This window comes from Aegilops tauschii, chromosome 6 (genome assembly GCF_002575655.3).
Source record: "Aegilops tauschii subsp. strangulata cultivar AL8/78 chromosome 6, Aet v6.0, whole genome shotgun sequence".
Taxonomy (NCBI): Eukaryota; Viridiplantae; Streptophyta; class Magnoliopsida; order Poales; family Poaceae; genus Aegilops; species Aegilops tauschii.
This window is the reverse complement of record NC_053040.3, coordinates 474,485,531-474,493,977: the sequence shown is the minus strand read 5'-3', so window position 1 is coordinate 474,493,977 and position 8,447 is coordinate 474,485,531. Positions and strand designations below refer to the sequence as shown.

At 45.4% G+C, this 8,447-nt stretch overlaps 1 long non-coding RNA gene across 4 annotated transcripts; it reads right to left on the bottom strand.

Annotated features, from left to right (window-relative positions):
- Positions 1 to 1,026: 1,026 nt before the first annotated feature.
- Positions 1,027 to 3,206, bottom strand: LOC120968832 (uncharacterized). 4 transcript variants are annotated; one of them, XR_012186900.1, is made up of 5 exons: positions 2,636 to 3,206; positions 2,235 to 2,522; positions 2,055 to 2,141; positions 1,859 to 1,953; positions 1,027 to 1,491 (listed from the first exon to the last, which is right to left on the bottom strand). It is a non-coding gene; the product is annotated as an uncharacterized lncRNA (long non-coding RNA). The 4 variants fall into 4 exon arrangements; XR_012186901.1 differs by having other exon boundaries at positions 2,055 to 2,144; positions 2,235 to 2,658; XR_012186899.1 differs by having other exon boundaries at positions 2,235 to 2,656.
- Positions 3,207 to 8,447: the final 5,241 nt, after the last annotated feature.

Sequence of the window (8,447 nt, the reverse complement as noted above, 5' to 3'; positions counted from 1 at the left end):
CCGAACTGATCTATCCGCTGAGAGATTTTGATGTAATACTCTGGCATGGTGAAACAAGTGTCCTGTGTGTATAAGTAGTACGAAGTATCATTGATAGAATTGCAACTCTGATTGCTGGTTAGGAACTGTCGTTTGAGTTCATTCCAATAGCTGTTGTGCTTTATTCAATTTTGTGTATTCGCCTTGCGACAGCATCTAAAACCAGTGCCGTACCGACCGCTTGCAATATGAAAAGCGCTGAGGTAGAACACATGGGCCCCCAAACATGCAGGCCCACCGGCCTATGGCCCAAAGTCCAGAACCGTGAGCCTGTCTGAGTATTTCTCAGCTGAACCCCCATAATGCCCGTGCGTTGCACGTAACATCAAGATGCATTTGTATGAGTATTTTATCTTGTGAGAGAAAAGGATGAACGAGGGAAGGCCTTATTTGCACATGCGGAGAGGTGTGTGGGTACCTTTTTGCAAAATTGCCATAGTTTCCTTCCTATCCGTCAGATATAAATCGGACGGCCTATATTGCAGGATGACAGGCACACCATCATCACCAACTCGTCTATAACGTGTTAAAAAAACTCTGTTTTTTATAATTATACTAGCACAAGGCCCGTGCGTTGCAACGGGGCATATAAATTTTAGTGGTTTGACATTATGTTATAGCACAAAAGACCATGCGTTACAGCGAATACAAAATAAATAAGCGTGTGGTTACAAACCTGAAAATTATTTTACCAATCAAACAACTTCTATTATTTGGTGGTTCAAATGAATGGTGTCAAATACACATCAACATTGTCAGCTAATAGAATTTGCAAATAATGCCAGCTCAGTAGTCATGTGGCATGTTCAGAGAAGATTCTATTTTAGCATGTTACATGAAATTTACATTTTTTTCTAGAAGAAATATTGCCTATAAATAAATTAAATAATAATGATAAACTTTAGCACAATGCAATTGTTCATATTTTTTAATTTAAGATGAAGGACATGAAAGAGAAAACGATGACCATACTAAGGCTACAGGAAAGGCATACAAAGCATATCATACAGTTATTATATAACACCACGCCTTTAGACATTTCCAAATATACAAAACATAAGGTACTGAATTCTTTTACATAGACTGATATGACTCAAAAATACAATGGTCAATGAGAGGACAAAAAAGGCACAGAATTTTCTTTTGTACATCAATGCCAACTAAAAATAATAAGAATTGTAATTAAAGAAAAGCGACCAAAAAAACTGTTAAGAGCATTTGTCTTGCACTCTGACTCAATGTTTTGCTGGCACATTTCCTCATGAACAAATTTGCTTTACTAACCCTCCTATAAAACTTTCAGCTGGATGTCGGTGCCACCGAACTACCCGCTCAATTGTAGGCTCAACTCCAACCAGCTCCATTCTAGGAATAGATGGATTTGTAGTTTTCGACTCCTACTTCAAAAAAGTTTGTTGGGCCTCTACTTTGAGTGAGAACCATACAGTCATACTGCAAACACATAAAAATTAATGGTTGAAGTAATGCAGAATAATATTCTCAAGTTTAATATACACAGGAAAATGAAAATATCATTATAACAAACAAGGAAAAAGGTTTATAAGTTCTATATTGATGCTCACAATGTCTCTATCCATCTCAGAAAGTCATTTTACTTTTGAGAGCATCATCGATTTAATCTTTATTTTCTCAAGTGGATGACAATTCATCATTGTCACCAACTACACAATAGGAAATGTGAATAAAAAGACTGAAGTAAGAATTAAGGGAGAAGTCCAGGGAAGTTTAACCCCCACTCTCAAATGAGGGATCCATGTGCTTACTTTGCTTTCCATGTAGCTTCAAAATAATGTATTACCTGTTGTAGATTTTTACTCGTTCTCACTGCCATTCTACTGGAAATTCCACAAGGAAAATATATGCCTTCTTCTTTCATAGTAGTGAACGCTGAACCTGGACCATCAAAGAGAAGATAATTTCTCATCAAATTGCCCAGCACTGTAATGAGAAGAGAAGCATCCATAAAGTAATAGACAAACCGAATCTGAATGTACCTCATCAAATGAAGGTGGCAGAAGTGTGGCGACCTAGCATAGATGTTTCACAGCCTCAAGGCTTGCAGAATCAGAGAAGTCAGAAGCCTGCTATGTATAATATGTAGGCATGTATTCTTACTTCATGAGTCTCTTATCTACTTTCCAGTAGGCAAATTTTTGTAAGCAAACTTATCTTACTTGAGAATCCTCGCTTCTTTCCAGATTTCTTGAGAAAACTTTATGGTCATTGGTCATCATAACATCTACATTTTAGCGCTGGGTAATGAAAACAGAACATGGTAAATTTACCTGAATATGTCCCACAAATATTTGTACGATGGATGTTAGTTTAACTCAAACCAATTGCACTAATAAAATAGAACACTTAGAAAGAAGGTAAAATCAGCCTCAGCAACAACGACTTTCACTAAGTAGAAGGACATTCCCTTCCCCAGGAGCCCCACACCAAGACCTCGAAGCGAGCTTCTGCTAAAAATCATAAAATGAAATGTGGCTTTACAGAAGATAATGATTTTCCATCAATGTTAGAATATCAAAACTTATCCAGTTCAAAGAACGGAAAGGTAAAGAAGGTGGACCTGTGGGAAAGATCAAGCCTTCCTCGGCAGTGCAGAAATAGTCGCAGTACACGCTTCCGCAGTGCACTGCCTAACACAAAGTTCTTTATTGCTTTCTCGGATATAGAGAATAACTAAATATTTCATATTTTTATATTAGGTTTTTTAAACATTTTTTCCACTCTCTAAGTCTCCACTAATTAGACTGAAATAGAGTCTAGTAAATTAATAGCCGATTGATATTTTTTGAGGTTTGGCGGCCATCTCTTTTTCTGTTCAGCTAGTACTATAACAAAATTCTGTAGATACCTTGGCAACAGTAGCGGAATCCTTAACACAAACCAGTAACCCAAGTACATGGTAGATAAGAATATATAGGCGCTAACTTGGAGCAAGAGAACTCCTTTAGGTATTACCATTATTATTGTCAAGCACATCTACCAGAATCTTTTTTTAAGGGAGAAACATGACAGTAGCCAATTTATTTAGTTCTCATCAGTAAATAAAAACAGGTACTAAAATAGTTATCCAGGAAGGGTAGCTTCCTAGTTGTAATCATACCTAATTGTAGAACTTCGGGTACGATTTAGTGTGAAGGGCGCACCTTCTGACCTCCTGACCTCCAGCCAGAACAATCAAATTGATCAACATATTGGATTGGCCTGCTTGGGACATAGCTAGTAAGTCTAGCTATCTTGATTGGGACGTAGCTAGTAAGCCTCATGAAATCAATCCAGTGGCCTGCTTGGACGTAGCTAGTAAATCAATCTAGCTGAAAACGTCCCAAGCACCAGGAGGAATCTGCTACTTAGTAATAAAATCGATCAGCAAAGATGGTATATGTTTAGATCTTGGAGAAGTATGGACAAATAGTTTACAGATAATCAATTTGTAGATTTCCTAGCTTATGCAGAAATACAATACATCATCTATCCAGGACCGGGAAGCAACACTAAATTATGGCATGATATCATTCACTTCTTTTTGTTGCCAATGAATACTAAATTGACCACTTGCTACTAACAAAACTGAGATTACCAGAAGCAGGTCCACCTGATCTCACGGCGCTCGTTCTGCCGCCACCACGAAGGCAAGATTGATCCACCGCCTACAGGAATCCAAGGGAGAGGAGAGAAAGAGAGAATCGGTCGATGGATTCCGATCCGCCGTCCCGAACTCTACTTCCGCGCTCGCCCAACCTCGAGCGAGGTGGGTGCGCCGAGCAGGGCGGCTGCGAGCGCGACCGGCGGCACGCTGCGGCGGCGGGGGCGGGCAACGCGCGACGGCGGCGGGCGGCGCCCGGTGAGGCGGCGCGGGGCGGGGCGGGGCAGGAGGTGGCGGCTGCGGGGGTGGGCGGCGAGCGGCAGCGGAGGACAAGGCGGGGTGGGGCTGGAGGTCAAGATGGGATCGAGGAGGCAGGCCGTGCGGTGGTTGGGCTATTTTTTTCCTTTCTCTCTCCAAACCGATTCGGGCTGACTTATGTTGAGGATTGCGGGTTGATTACTTAAAACTTCAGGGGCTTTTCTGCAAAATTGCTAACGACGCACGACCAGAGGAGGTTGGACGAAACGTAAGAGGGGAGAGGGAACCTTACGTTTCTTTTAGGTAGTAGAGATATGTTATATATATTCCCCTTGATTTTTCTTTACAGAGGGAATATCTCTCTGTCAAAAATATAATTTTGTGTAATAACTAGTTATTCCTGTCTTTCTACTTCCTTGTGCTGATATGTGGGGCATCCGGCAACGGGGTCCACATGCCATATGCACCAAATTAGAGTGCACAACTGCACGGTAGACACACCCCGGTCGTAGCGCCGCATTAATGCCCAACGAGCCATCAAATCACAAAAACCCCCACCTTTCCAGCTTTAGCAGTAAGCTGGACGGACGAAGTGGCAATATTTCACTCGGCCTGAATCCCTTCTCCCTTGTCTGCTTGTTCAGAGAAAACCCCCGCTCGGCGATTGCATAGGGTTTTCTCATGGAGAACCTAGTACGAATTCTTCATTCATCCCCGATAAATCCAAGTCCCTTGGTCGCAGGTACTCCTAGGATGGCAGCCGCCGCCATTGATGCATTTTTCTTCCTACTGAATCTAGTGTGTTTCATTTGCAGTGCCCAAAGTGCGAGGACCCTACAGGTTCCTACGCCCTCGGCGAGACGCCACATGTCAGGACCGGATTTTCGGGATATTAATTCTCCAGAAAACGGCCCTTGTGCTCACCAGCCCCAGGATTACTGTTAGCTGATGAGGCACCAACTTGATACAAGAATTCCAAGCAAAGTACAAAATATGTAGTACAAGACCATTGTGGCCTATGAGTACAACACTTGGTTTCTAGTGGTTGATGGCGGAAGCGGTTTGAGGTTCATCTGCGTCTATGGGACTCCATTTCCCACAAGAACAGCTGAACAGGATAACTCCTATCTTCGCGAGGTTGCTATCACCTTTACATGGGTTCTGGGGCTGTCGTCGTAACGCTCTTCTCCACGCAAGAAATCTGGCCAAGACAACAGCCAGGGACAAGCCAGTGAGTATGTTTGAATGTACTCGCAAACATTTAGAACACGGGTATAATATAACAAGGGGTAATCATGCTCCGAAAATATTCTATGAGCATCACGTCAGTCACGAAGTATGCGAAATCCATGATGTACGCATGCGGGTAAAATAAGAATATGCAATATATAAATAGAATGCAGTGATCGAGTGTCTGAAATGACTCCTCAAAAAGGGGTGCAAATAAATTAACAATGCCGCAGTCGGGCGTCTGAGCGACACCGCATAAAGGGCTTATAAAGAATAAATAAATAACAAGCATGCCGCAGTCGGGCGTCTGAGCGACACTGCATAAAGGGCTTATAAAGGATAATTAAATAACAAGCATGCCGCAGTCGGGCGTCTGAGCGACACCACATAAAGGGCTTATAAAGGACAATCACAGTGAATATCCAGGAGGTAGAACCGTCCCAGGGATACTCAATAATTCAAATAAAGTAAATGGTTAGTCCACAATAATAATGATCATAATCCATATGTGTCACAGTTCATAATCAATGTTCTGGTTTAGCCGCTTTTCCTCCAAAGACCGACACTAAGACCGACACTTGACCTATCCCAGACTGTAGTCCTTAACCATGGACACGGCTATTCGAATAGATGTATAATCTCTGCAGAGGGTGTACGCTTTACCCACGGGTAACGGATTTCTTTAGTCCATCGGGACTAATTCCGTCTACGGTCTTTTAATTGAAAACACGCCTGACCTGCACACACCAGCTTAACTTACCGGTGTCTGGAATCACCCACGACACCTGTCAAGTGAAACTCTAAGTGGGGAGGCTACAACCTCGACGTAGCATGGGATCACAAAATTTATACCGCGCGCAAACTAGGGGAGCTACCCCTTCGGCTACAACCGAAACACCCATGCCCCCGGACCGGATGACTGGCTTTAATCCATGGCCACGGGACCCTCATCCCGGCCTCTCTGTACGGTGTGTGCTAGAAAGGGGTTGACAACTTACTGAACCGTACCCTACCTATGGCAGGGACAAGTGGTAGTACGAAGCAAGTGTGGGGGTTACTGGACAAGACTCGATCTAAGGCCGACTCAGGAGGTTCAAGTGTTCCCTGCATGATTAGCATAACAAAAATATTTCCAATAACAGATAAGCTTAGCACTCATCAAGCCCCACCATGCCATACCGGACATACTCGTCTCAACGAGGAACTAGGGACAAGCTCGCGTCTACCCAAGACCGCGACTTTCCCGACTTCCTTCCGGCATGCATGAGAAGCTTACGAGGACGATCACTATCACCAGCATATCCGTTTATAACAGAAAAGAAATCTCCATTTATGCACTCATGCGTATGATCTTACCGTCACATAAAATAGCGTATGCTCCAGGTCAAGGTGATGTTGTAACCGTATCAACAACAACCAAAAATATTAAGCTAGGGTTCAGAATGCTTGCCTTCAAGAGTATGCATGTGGGGTGCATTTTTTTTGAAGGTTGCCTTTTCTCCAAAATCCTATTTTGAGAAATATTCAAATAACACACATTTCAAATACAGTACAAAAAGTTGTCCCAAATATTTTTGAAATAAATCTTAAAATAAACTAGATGAAATTTGAGAGATGTAGGAAAAAGAATCAACTCATTTGGAGTTTTATTTTAAAAGATATAGCCAGTCAAAGTTCTGTTTTAATAAAATCAGAAAAAGGAAAACGCTTCGGGGGAAATACGCCTTTGAAGCAGAGGAGACGTACTCCGGACTTTGCGCTTTCACTTAACCAGAGAGGACGGGCGAGTGGGTCACTGACAGTGGGTCCAGGGGGCCCACTGGTCAGGTTTGACTGGTCTCCCTCTCCCTCCTTTCTCTCTGCCCGAACGGTGGCGGGCCTCCGGCGATCGCTGTCGACGAACGGCGGCTCTTCGAGGGCACCTGAGGGCAGGGATGGACCCGCCAGACTGGGGCGGTCCTCCCGGTGGTCGTTGGGCAGGTGGGGACGGAGTAAGCCACCGGCGGCGAGCTCCGCGGCGGATGGTGGTTCGGGAGCAAAGTGGGTTTTAGGCTACGGTGGTCCTTGGTCGAGGCTGAGGTGTTGGGCAGCTCTGCAAGACCATGGGGAGACGTCTGGTGGCGTTGGATAGGCGGGGGAGGGCCTGGCTGCAACGTATTGCACCCGAGCTCGGCGGCGGCCGAACTGGGCGGAGAGGAGGAAGGAGGCCCTTCCCCGTCGATTGCTGGCTGCGGGAGCACTATGGGGGTGGCCTGGGGTTGCCTGAGTGCTAGGTTGAGCTCGGGGTCTCCTTAAATAGCGCGACGGGGCTGGCTCCCGCGGTGGTGGATAAGATCGCCGGCGACCGCCTTTCTGTAGTTGTAGGGCGTCGTGGCGGCGACGAGCGCGTGCCAACGAGCAAGTGGATGAGCTCGGGCTGTACCCAGGGGGCAGCTGGCGCGCGCGGGTGGCTTGGGCGGCGCCGTCCACGGCAGAGCCCGCTGCCGACGCCGGCGTGCCGCCAAGGGAGCTCTGACGGCGGCGCTGTAGGGCGCCAGGGAGGCTTGGAGGTTTCTGGCGAGTGGGCGAGTGCATGGCGTGGTTCAGCAGGCGAGCAGGGGCCAGGGACGGGACGCGACGAGGGCGGCAGTGTGACGCGGCGGCTCAGTGCGTGCGCGTGCAAAACGTGCGCTCTGGGCGCGCCCAGAGCACACACGGGACATGCTCGACGAAATGCCAGGGCAGCCAAGAGTGCGAGAGGAAGGCTAGCAATTAACAGGGCTAGGAACGGTATAGCTAGGAGTTAAGTGGACAAGGTTGCTGGGTCAGTGGAGCAAGATCACAGTGCAAACTAAAACTCATGTCAAAATCTGACTGGGCACACCAAGTGTTCGACAGAATGCCATGGGCATCTAGGCAACTCTTGGGGTGGCCAGACTCTCCAGATCCTGGTCTCTTTAGGAGCTCAAGAAGGTGGTAAGGTTAGTTTGGCAAAAACAGGAACTTGTTAGTGCAAGTTTTTGAGAAAACTAGTTTTGGGCAGAAACTAAAGGCTATCATTGCATGCACTAAACATACTCCAATGGGTCCAATCTCCTGGACTTAAGTGTTTGGTAGGGAGGACTACAAGTAGGGAAAAAGCTCATGGGCACTAGAGCCAAATAAAATAGGGTTGCAGTACAAATCACCAAACTGGACCAGAATGAAAATGAAGATGATTCACTCAAAATTTTCAAAGAACATCACTGGGTTTTTGCATGAAGTTGAATTATAAGCATCCACTGACATCTCCAAACACTTGGAAGAATTTTTAGAAGAATAC